Below are 11,495 nucleotides of genomic sequence, written 5' to 3' on the forward strand. Positions count from 1 at the left end.
ACTCGAGGTCGAATTTGGATTTTCCATGCTCTGATGTGCCCCAGAACTGGTGGCTGGGCACCTTCAGGGTGACTGAGGTGAGGTGTCCCAGCAGGCATGGGGTCAGGGTGGGCACTGCAAGATGTCAGGGAACTGCAGGGTACCATGAGGAGGTGAGGAGCCCTTCAAGAAGCAACAAGGGCAACAGGGGAGGCTGTCAGCTAGAAATGCTGGTTATCTTCCTTACCAGGTGGCTTGAGGTGCAAATTGCAAATGCAGGTGCAAATTGTAAATCACAAACATAGCTGCAAGTTGCAAATTGCAAATGCAGGTGCTGGGAGCAGTGATCCCTCAGGATCAATCCATCCATGAGAGGATGGATGGGGCCCTCCACAGCCCCTTGGACAGTAGGTCTTGGCAGCACCTCCACATCCTTGCTGGGATGGCATCAGGCCTGGTTGTCCTGGATGTTCCTGGTGTTCCTGGTGTTCCTAGTGCTCCTGGATACAGGTGCAGCCCCACTGGTTTGGAGGGCCAAGTAACTTGGCCAGGCCAGGCTTGCAGCAGCAGTTCTTGTGTGCCTTGGACCCAGGCTCGCCCTGTGAGACCCTTCTTTCTCTCTGCAAAGATGGGTAAGCTAGAGATTAGACGTAGGGCTGCAATTTGGCAGGAAATAGTGGTCATTGAGGAGAACATGTGTGTCCAGCTGCGTGTACTTCGTAGAGCAGGAGCGCCTTCTGCTTAAGACACAGCACCAACATGGGGTTCGTCAGGCCGATGGGGAAAAAGAGGGAGCAGACAGAGTTATGGGGAGAAACTTGGGGTTGGGTGGGGACACAGACTGTCAGTAGTGATATTTCTTCCCCAACAGTCTCCTGGGGCATTTGAATGTGAAAAAGGCCCTGACTGGGGGCCAGGGAGTGTTTGCTCCATCTCCCATTTTTCCCTAATTTCTGCAAGTGTCACTGGAGCCCATCAAGAGACTCCCCAGCTGCTGAATCAGCTGCTGCCACCTGCAGTGACCCCAGTTAATGCTCATCTGCTGCTGGTTAGGTGCTGCTGGGACAGTAGCAAGTCACCAGTTAATGGCCCCAGTGGTCCCCTCCACCTGCCTCCCCTCTCCCCTCCTGCTGAGTTCTCATGCCCAGTGATTGGGTGCATCTGATGCACTTGATGCCCTCACAGGGTCTTCCTGCCTGCCCAGGGCAATCCTGATGCTACAGCTAAAAGAACCTCTCAGGTACCATCCAGGCCTGTCACCACCACATACATGCCACCCCCTCCTGTCCCACAGGGTAGTGGTGTCTCCTGAGAGGACATTTTGATGCACTTGATGACCTCCCAGCTCCTGCCTGTTTGCCTGTTGCTGGTCAATGAGGTTGTTGCAATGGTAGTGACACAAAAGCCCATGTCCCCTCAGTGTCAGCTTTAGGGGTGCCATTTCAGATGGTCACCTCCCACCCTGGGAGCTCCCCTCCACACAGGCCATCCTGTCAGAGGACAGGACCCCCATTTCTGTAGAGGAGCAATGCATCTAGATGTCAGCCTTCACACCAGTTTGGGGAGGGAGATGCAGGCCAAAAGCAGCCCTGGAGATGCTGGGGATTGAAGCCAGGGCCTCCTGCATGTGAAGCAGGCGCTCTTCCACTGAGCTACATCCCCTTGCAGCCTGCTGAGGCCTGGCATGTCCTCTCGTCCCCTGGTGTGCCCTTTGCCAAGCACAGCCCTACTGTGCCCTGGTGCCAAGAGCTGCAGCACAAAACAGCACTGGAACCCTCCTGCTGGGCTGTGGGCAGGGATGGGGGAAGTTGGGATGGTCTCTCAGCTGGGCACTGCTCCTGCAATGGGGCTGCACCACACAGCACTGCCTCTTCAACGGCTCTGCAGTCAATGGGGGCAGCAGCAGACTCTTGCTGCAGGCGCTGCTCACATGCTCTGTCCCTCACAGGGAGGGTGGATGGAGAGGAGCAAATGCCTCTCCTGAGTCCCCTCTGCCACCCCATGCAGCACTCCTGTGTGCATCATATCTGTCCCCAACACCAGCAGCAGTGGTGAAGAAGGTGAGGGAAATGGCCTCCGTGGGGTGAGGTGCCCACAGCCCTGATTGCCCCCTGCATTTATGGTGGAGGGGCCAGAGGATCAGGCAGAGCTGATGGTGGGCAGGGAAGTGCCCACAGCCCCTCAGCCAGGCATCAGGCCTCCCCCTGCACCGCTCTGCCCACCAGCACCCAGCAGTGGGTGAAGGGCAGCATTGCCTTCCTTGGTGCTGGGGACATGGCTGGGCTTGGGGTCATGGCTGGGCTCAGGGACATTCCCATTCCCATTCCCACAGCACTGGGGACTGTCCTGACACTGGCCGGAGCTGCTCCAGGACAGCCCCAGGCTGGCGTCTCTGTGGCACAGCGGGGGAGCATGTTTGCCTGTTAACCTTGCTTGGATGGACAGCCCCTTTTGCCCGCTCCTCTCGTGTGCTTGGTCACAACAAAAGTCAAACTTCTCTGGAGCTACATCCCTGGGCAGCTGGCTCTGGGACAGCTGATCTGCTGCTGGATGGGACATGCCCATTGCTGTGGGACCTCCTTTCTGGACCATGTAAGATGGCCAGAGAAGCTGGAGAGCAGCATGAAGGATGCACGAGCATCCTGTTGAAGCTGAGCTGAAATGGTGGTGCCATGCTCTTCCCTGATGGGAAGGACAGGAGAGGGAAGCGTGTTTGTCCATGCTGGGTGGTTGTGTCTGTACATCTCGTTACAGAATGGGGAGAAAGGCAGGTGTGGTGCCATGGGGCAGTGCCAGAGACTGGATGAGTCCCTGCTCCAGCCACTGTGTGGGAATGTGAAAGCAATTCAGACATGTGTGTGACATGCAGACAGCTCTGCCAGAGTCCCCCCCATGGCAGGGTCAGTCCTTCGTCCACCACAGGAACAACCTCCGGGGAGAGCACAGCGCTCTGTGTCCAGTCTGTGCTCAGTCCTTGGTCTGACATGTTGGCTGGAGAGAGGCTGAGACTGGAGACAGAGCAAGATGTCCTGGGCTGCAGCTGCAGCTGAGCTGCCGATGGGAGGGCAGGGTTCAGCAGCAGCAAGAGTTGGCAAGAGGAGCAAAGCAGCTTGTGGGCTTGCAGGAGCAGGCCTTCTGCCTCTGTGCAGGGATGGAGGGCTGCAAGGTGCTGCAGCTGGGCTGGACAGGGCAGCCTGATGGGTGAGTAGCTTTGGGTGAGGCAAGTGGGGAGCATCAAGCTAGTTGTGCTGTGAGCTGCTAGAGAGAGGAGAGGGGACACAAAAGCCAAGTCTGTGGGGCATGTTCAGGAAATGCAAAGGAAGGTAAATTTGGAGAGCAAATATGACTGCCCGTTGGTGATCTGGGGCTGTTGTGAATTCGGTCTTACTGTCACTTTTTCAACCTCCCTGCTAGACCCCAAGGAATCACTGAATTTCTACCCTGCCTTGTGCTCTGTCAGCAGGACCGAGCTGATGCAGAGGCATGTTCATCAGGGGCTGCAGCCAGGCCCCTCTGTGCTGTTTCTCTCCCTTCTCCTACCAGAGACGAGCACGCTGACAGGCTGACATTTCATCAAAGTTGGATCCTGCCTAGACTGACAACGAGTCAGGCTACTACCACTGTGCTGAGCTTTGGGGGACCTTTTGCGACACCCCAGACACTGCCTTGAAACATCCACCTCATCCTCATGGGATCTATCTTCCTCCTCTTGCCCAGTGCCTCCTGTAGCCAGTGCTCCTGCTTTGCACCAGGACATGATGGTTCTTTTTCATCCCCAAAGAAAGCAACAAACTCTCTCTCTTAAGAAAGATACTATTTTATTAGCATCCCAGAAAAAGGTTAGAGCAAAGTCTTAAAAAAAAAAAAAGTAAAAAGGAAGTCTCCTCTGAAAAAGGCCTTCTGAATTGTCATGGGGCAGGGAGGGTATTAACTCTGGATTTGTTGCAAACATGTTTATTGAAGATAGCAATACAGTGTAGTCATAGCAAGCAACTCATACTGCATATTTGTTATTGACCAAGTCTCGGTTTCTTACCTTTCCAAGATTTTTTTTTGTGAGAGGTTCTCTTAACTCCCGGAGAGTAACCTTCAGAGGCGTCCCTGCTCAAGAGGAGATTCACCACCGTGCAACCCACTGCCATGCAGGAGAGCTCTATGGGCTCTAGGCTGCAGCGCTATGTATGGGCATGGAGTTTGACTCAGGTCCTACGATATTTGGTGTGGAGATATACCTTTTTGCAGAGTTCATGCCCTCTTGGGGAACATATACCCCTTCTTGCTGATCTCATGTCCATTTCTGGCCTCACCAGTTGCAACCAGTATGGCTTAGTTCCCCCTGGTCAGCACTGGGTGCTGTCAGTTAGTTGTGGTCAGCTGGGGCCTAAGATAAGGGGTGGGGGGTAGTTGCGCTCTGCCCTTCTCAATGCTCCTGCAAAGCCTCTCGTCCACAGCATGAGGAAGGAGGAGCTCAAGGATGCCCCAAGGAGACTCTTGCAGACCTCGATCATCCACCATCAGTAAAGCACGTGTTACCCTCTTATGGTCTCCAACTTCTCTACTGGGACTTGCCCCAGGCAGCAGGGCTGATGGTGCACACCCATCCTGGAGGGGACCATGAAGCTTCCAGGACAGCTCAGGAGACCTCCAGGGACCACATGTGGGGCTGGGTGGGTGAGGAGCAGGGCCTCACCAGACCAGAGCCCATCCCGGGTGGAGTCATTCCAAGGCAGGAGGCTGAACCAAGGAGCTCAGAGGCACCATGGGCTCTGCAGGGTCAGGAGAGGCCAGAAGGCCCCATCTGGCAAAGGGGGATCCCCCTGGAGAGGGACTCATGACCAGCTCCACCAGCATCTGGAACCAGTGCAGCACCCAAATGCCTCTCCCACCATTTGAGGTCCCCCATGGTACCACCAAGCTCCTCCCTTGGGCACAGAGACATGAGGGAAGGCAGGATGGGAGGTGTCAGAGCAGGGGTGAGCCCCATCCAGCTAGGTCCTGGCTGCCTGCTCCCCCCAGCTGTGGGGTGGGATGCAGCCAGGGTTGGTGGAGGCTGGGAGAAGACAGAGCAGCTCTGCAAAAGAGCCAAGGGGAACCAACAAGGATCCCATTGACAAGGGCCCCATTGCCGAAGCCCGGGCTTGAACCAGGGACAATCTAACGCTCTCCCAGCTGAGCTACTTCGGCCCATCCCTTTGAGCCCTGCTCCCAGCTGAGGTACTTCAGCCCTCCCCTTTGAGCTCTCTTCCCTGCGCCAGCTGTGCCCATACCCAGGCAGATGTGCAGGAGGTTGCTCCTGAAGGTGTTCCCTGTGCGTGGGAGGGGAGCACTGTGCCAGGGGGCAGAAGGCACACACACCCTCTCCTCTTGCAACGGAGCTTGGCCTCATGTGCGACAACCTTGGCTTGCTAGCTCAGTGACCAGTCCCCATCTCCACAGCTGCTGGGCAGCAGGCCACCACACCTGAAACAACCCTTCTTCCTAACAGCACGCCATGACTTGTCCCCCCAAGCCCATGCAGAAGCCAAGCTAAGCAGCAGACACGCTTTGTGGTGCAGATGCTGCAGCATTTTCTTTACCTAGATTGTAGATTGAGAGTCCGGTCTTTGGATGTTGCAATGAGGAGATCACCAGTCGTTACAGACACGCTATTCTGGAGGCCAGTGTCGCTGAGCTGAGCAGCAGAGCCTGAGGAGCTGGGGGACTGCACAGGAGAGCTGCTCCACAATGTGGCCTTGACATGGTGGCATTGGGAAGGTATCTACTGTGGGCAGTACTGTGTGGACAAAGCACCACCCCGGGCCCAAGCTCTGGAGCCCAGGAGGGTGCCATAGTGCAGGGGTCTGCAGCTGGCCATGTGGCAGATGTAGGCCATGACAGTGAGAAGACAAAACTCTGGTGCCATCAAGAAGAGAACTAGGAAGCCCTGGGCAGAACATCCCACAGAGGGAAGAAATCCAACAAATAGGGGGTTTCTCGCCTGACATGAAGAGCTCTGCAAGGACAAGCTCATGGCAGCACCCCTCTGAGACACAACATGGGAGTCATGGTACAAACCGGGGAGGAATCAGGCAGTAACAGCCTCCCAGGCTTGGCTGGTTGTTCCTGTTCAGAGGGAAATTGAGGGGCTGGAGATGGGCAGAGAGGAATCTCCTGAAGTTCAGACAAGCACAAACTTCCCCCACCCCAAACTGCAGCCCAGCAGGAGGGTTCCAGTGCTGTTTTGTGCTGCAGCTCTCAGCACCAGGGCACAGCAGGCCTGTGCTGGGCAAAGGGCACATCAGGGGACGAGAGGACATGCCAGGCCTCAGCAGGCTGCAAGGGGATGTAGCTCAGTGGAAGAGCGCCTGCTTCGCATGCAGGAGGCCCTGGGTTCAATCCCCAGCATCTCCAGGGCTGCTTTTGGCCTGCATCTTCCTCCCCAGACTGGCGTCAGGGCTGGCTACTACATGCATTGCTCCTCTACAGAAATGGGGGTCTTGCCCTCTGAGAGGATGCCCTGTGGGGAGGGCAGCTCCCAGGGCGTCAGAGCTGGTTCAAGCTGGGAAGATAAGGAAGCTACAAGCAGTCTGCATTCCTGTGTCTCACACTCTGAAAGGGAGGGTGTCAAGGCTTTGAAATAAGACCAGTGCAGGGCATTAGGACCTTGAGGGACAAAGCCTCAGGTCACTGGTGGGGCGGTGTAAATTGTTATGATTTGGAATCACCTCCTCCCTGTCAGGACCTTGAGAGACAACAGTAAGACCCAACAAGAAATGAAGGAACAACCATAAGCAGAAACCACAACAGTAAAGAGAAGGGAGAAAAACAGCCTGCCTGGGAACAACGATGAGACCCAATATGGAGCAGGAAACCACAGACCTAAAAATTGCTATGGGTCTGAACTACTATGTGAGGGGTGGGAAACTTAGTTTAAAAAAGCTCTAATTGCCCAGGAATTTCTTTGTTCAGGGTCCCTTTTCGGAGGCACCCAGCTCGAGATGTAATTATTAAACATGTGTCATTAAAATTTAATTATTTAATTTGCTTTGATTTGGCTCTGATTTTTTCTGCGGGAACCTAGGGTCGGGCCCTGTTATGGTGGCTGACAAGCCTAATTTCCGTAACACCTTCCCAACACTGATAAAGGCACTTGGAAATGGCAGCTTTCCTACAGACTCCAACTCCAGAAAGTGCTCCAGCCTTTGCACTTCCAGAGCCTTGCTAACTGCCATTTCCTCTCATTGCTGCCATCAAGGAAAAAACAAACAAACAAGCAAACAGACAAACACTGAACTGTTGCTCCCAAAGGCTTTCTCAATCAGACAGGTGAACCTCCTCGTCTGTGCTTGGCCAGGTTGGTTGAGACAACAGCTTCTCAGTCCCTGGTCACCTGCATTGGCCTCGGAGACTTTCATGGGAATGCTGCCTTGGAGTTGCACCCCACGCAGGCAGCTAAGCCCACAGCTGGCTGTCCCCCAACTTTGTCTTGAAGAAGCCTGCTCCCAGTTTGGCAGTCAGAAATGGCTTGCTTCAGGAGCCTATTAAAGAGAGGAGGTTTAGAGGCCGGCCTTTTGGAAAATCCTAGGCACATGTGATTCAACCTGCAGACGCCAACAGCTGGAAGGCCTGGCAGCAGCTGTCTCAGGGCATGGTCGTAGTGTTGACAGCCACAGGAGCCACTGTGTAAGCTTCCAGAGGTTGTGCTTCTGCTGAAGCCGTGTTGAGAAGAGAGAGCCCTTCTTTGCTGGACCTGCTGCTGTTCTGTGCCTGAAGAAGTCCAGCTAGGGCCCTGGCACTGATGCTGTGCGGCAGGGTGGAAGATGGGCCTGCACCCGTGGCCCGGGGCCACGCTCTGGTGCCCAGAACAACTGAGCTCGCCCCTCCCCTCCAACACGCCCACCTCCAGCTGCCAGCAGGTCACTGCTGCCCAGCTGCTGGCACTGTGCCCAGCTCTGCCAAGCTCCCCGGCTGCTGGTGGAGCCGCGAGAGAAGCCACTTGCCAATGCCAGCATGTGACTGGACTGCTGCCCTTTCTGCGGTGACAGGGACACCCTGGTGCACAGGGACACAGAGCAAGGAGCCCAGCAGGCTTTGCCGGCCACGCCCAGTGTGCAGCCGGGCAAGGAGAGGACCAGCTGCCCTGGCGTCCTGGGCACAGGGACTGCGCGAGGGCTGGCACCCCAGGGACCTTGTGCCATGCGCTGATGCTGGGCCAGCAGGCAGCTGGCAGGGGAGGTTGTGGCGGGGCCCCGGGGCCCCGATGTCACAGTGCTGTCCCCCGGCAACGCAGTCACAATGCCCCGGGGCAGCAGAAGAGGCGCAGCCTCCCGGGCCCCCTGCCAGAGCACAGAGCTGCCTGCAGCCAAGGGCTCTCGGCAGGCTCTCGGCAGGCTGTCCTTGGGCATGAACACACTCCTGCGAGGCCAGCAGGGCTATCGATGGCTACCGAGCAGGGCATTATCGCAGGACATGCGGGGGCACCAGTGCCTGCACCTCAGCACACTGAACCATGGAAGCACCCAGCAGCTGCACCTCTACTTGGTACGGAGACCTCCTCCTGGCCTTCCTCTGACCGTCCTTCCAGCCCTTGCTTTGCACCTTATCTGCCCGGCTTTGGTGCTGACACCACTCACTGCTCTGCTTCGCGGGCTCGTCGAGTGCCTGTGTCTGCCGCTCCGCTCCCTAACACTGCCTCAACAGGGCCTGAAGAAAGGCAGGATGGAGAAGACAGGCATGGTGAGACCCTAGGATGCCTCTTGGCCAAGGAGAGTGAGAGAAGGGGCCTAGCAAAGAGAGGGGCACCACTCTGCAGCCTGCTCAGGCCACAAGGGAGACAGGAGAGCCCCAAAGCACTAGTGATCTCTCTGGCCGCACTGGCCTGCACGTCCTACTGGCAAGAGACTGCAGGCAACCGAGTAGCCTGGTGCTGGCCCAACCACTTTCCCATGCAGTGCAACAAAGCTCTGCCTGCCTCTTGCTCCGCCCCTGCTGCCCTTGTTTCTCCCTTTGTGGTGGCCATTGGTGTTGCATCGGGAGCTTTCTGAGGAGGCTGCATGAGCTTCAGCAGTGCTGAGACAAAAGCGAAGCTGTCCTGTGCTTTTGGGGTGGAGAAAACCCTGCCTTTGTGGAGCTCCCAGGTTGGCTGTGTTCTGCCTTGTGCTGACTCCGGGGGTGCTGCTAGGTGTTTGGAGGTGTCCTCTGAAAGCTTGCCGTGACCTCAGGCATCTGGTGCTTGTCAGGCCCTCAAGGGGCATGGTGGAAATTGTCTTGGGGCTGCTCCATCTTGGGAGCTGTGGCAGCGGCATTTGCAGGAGAGGTCAGCGGGGAGGGCCATGCTGAGGTTGAAGTGTGCGGTGCTGTGTTGTGGTGCTAGTGCAGAGCTTGGAGGCAGTGCACTGCGCAGGGCTCGAGGAAGTCTGCTTGGGCATTTGCAGGAGCTGTGCGGGATTGGACTGTGGAGCGCTCCCTTCCTCCAGCTAACAGGAGGCAGACAAGGCAGCAAATCAGAGAGGCTGCCTGTGCCCGCGTGTCTCTCCAAATCTTGCTCTTGCAGCGTGCTTGCCTGCTGAGTGTCACGCAGGGCTATTGTGCGCTTCCAGCTGCCCAGGGAGAGCTCCCTTCCACTGCTCTTCCCGAGAGGGAAACGCAGCTCTTCCATAGACTCCAAAAAGATAGCCGCCATCTCATTCTTTCTGAAGCCATTTCCTGGCCCTTGTTGCCACCACTGGAATGCAGGTTCCAGTGCCCAGGAATCTGCTGGCTCATTGCAGGACTCAATGTGGTGGCAGGAGTCAGCAATGGGTATTAGGATGCGTGTGGTGAGGCAGTGTTGTGTGCGTGCTTTCAGTCAAATGACCTAGAGCAGCTCTTGATGCTCGTGGCATGTGGCCACGACCTGGCCTGTGGCAACTGCCCTATGTGCAGCACCTTTGCTGGCCTGCTGAGCGCAGTGGCCCTCAGTGCCTGACCTGTGACAGCAGAGAGGGCTCTTTGAAAGAGCCTCAGGAAATGGCTGCCTGGGATGAGGACTGCTGAGAGCCTGATGTAGAGGGGAAGTCCAAGCTCCCTGGCAAAGCCTCGCAGAGCTGCTGGAAGTGGGAAGCAGGTGGCCCTTCCCCATCACGGCACCAATGTTCCCCCGAGGACAAGGGACTCTCGGAGGTGCCAGTTCTCCTTGCCTGTGCTTGGCATCTCGCGTCTGCCTGCACCGCTGGCAGGTTGCAGCAGCATGGGCAGAGAAGAGGTTGCCTGCTGCTTGTGGACCAATAGCCTTCTTTCTTCAGAGGAAGTGCTTGCAGCCTGCTGGGAGAGGGGCCTGTGCCAGGAGGGGCTTTTGCTGGGCAGCAGCTACCTGTGGGGAGAGAGTGCTGCTGCAGTGGCCAGCACCTGCTCTCAGATTGGGCCTTTGGCTTGTCTGAGCCTCAGCAAGACTGCTGATGCTGTTCCTCTTCTGCCTGGGAAAGTCTGGAGGGTTGGCCTTTGCCCCAGCCCTTGCTGGGGGGGCGATGGGTGTGTCTCAGCAGCCTGTGCCCAGGGCGTCTGTGGCGGACAGATGAGTGTACTTTTGCCTTAAACATTTCTTGGTACATAAGGTGCAAGCAAACCAGTACCCCGACCAAGCCATCTGTTCCCAGCGGAAACAGGACTGAACTCCTGCAACCACCTGGGACACACCGAGCTTGCACCAAACCAGGGCACGATCGGGCAGAGAGTTTGGCACCTGGACTGTAAATTATTGCCACTTAGCACAACTTTTATAAAACTTGTTTAGCATGAGTAGCTAAATTTGCTGAAGCCTTAGGCCGCACTCCCTAGTTCAGTGAGAAAGGGCCCCAGAGCTGGTGCAGACTGGAAAGATAAGGGAGTTACAAGCAGTTTGCATTCCTATGCGTCACACTCCGGGAGGGAGGATGTCAAGGCTTTGAAGTGAGGCCTGCTTGGGCGCCGGGACCCTGGGAAACAAAGCCTCCCCTCACTGCTGAAACAGTCTTAATTGGCGGGTGGTGGTCTGGATTATATCCTCTTCGTCAGGACCTTGGAAGATAACACCCACTGTCACTGCTGGGGCAGTGCTAATTGCTGGAACAACACCTGTTTGTCAGGGCCTTGAGAAAGAAGGGCAGAACCCGAGGGATCAAAACACATCTGTCAGCAGAAACCACAACAGTAAAGATAAGGGAGAAAAGCAGCCTGCCTGGGAACAACGATGAGACCCAACAGGGAGCAGGAGACCCCAGACCCCAAAATTACTATTGGTCTGAACTACCACGTGAGGGGTGGGAAACTTAATTTGAAAAAGCTATAATTGCCCAGGGCTTGCTTTGTTCGGGGTCCCTCTTCAGAGGCACCCAACTCGAGCTGTAACCACTGCACGCATGTCATTACAATTTATTTATTTAATTTGCCTTGATTTGGCTCCAAACTTTTCAGCGGGAACCTGGGCTCGGACCCTGCTCGAGTTGTAATTACTGCACACGCATGGTTAAAATTTACACCCAGGGTGAAGAGGACCAACAGGACGCCGCTGGATCCACGGG

General features: G+C 56.2%; 2 non-coding genes across 2 annotated transcripts; one reads left to right on the forward strand and one right to left on the reverse strand.

Annotated features, from left to right (window-relative positions):
• Window positions 1-1,569: 1,569 nt before the first annotated feature.
• Window positions 1,570-1,641, reverse strand: TRNAV-CAC (transfer RNA valine (anticodon CAC)). The gene has a single exon. It is a non-coding gene; the product is annotated as a tRNA-Val (tRNA).
• Window positions 1,642-6,297: 4,656 nt separating this feature from the next.
• TRNAA-CGC (transfer RNA alanine (anticodon CGC)) lies at window positions 6,298-6,369 on the forward strand. Its single transcript has one exon. It is a non-coding gene; the product is annotated as a tRNA-Ala (tRNA).
• The last annotated feature ends 5,126 nt before the right edge of the window (window positions 6,370-11,495 follow it).

Source organism: Dromaius novaehollandiae, chromosome 21 (genome assembly GCF_036370855.1).
Source record: "Dromaius novaehollandiae isolate bDroNov1 chromosome 21, bDroNov1.hap1, whole genome shotgun sequence".
NCBI classification, from domain to species: Eukaryota; Metazoa; Chordata; class Aves; order Casuariiformes; family Dromaiidae; genus Dromaius; species Dromaius novaehollandiae.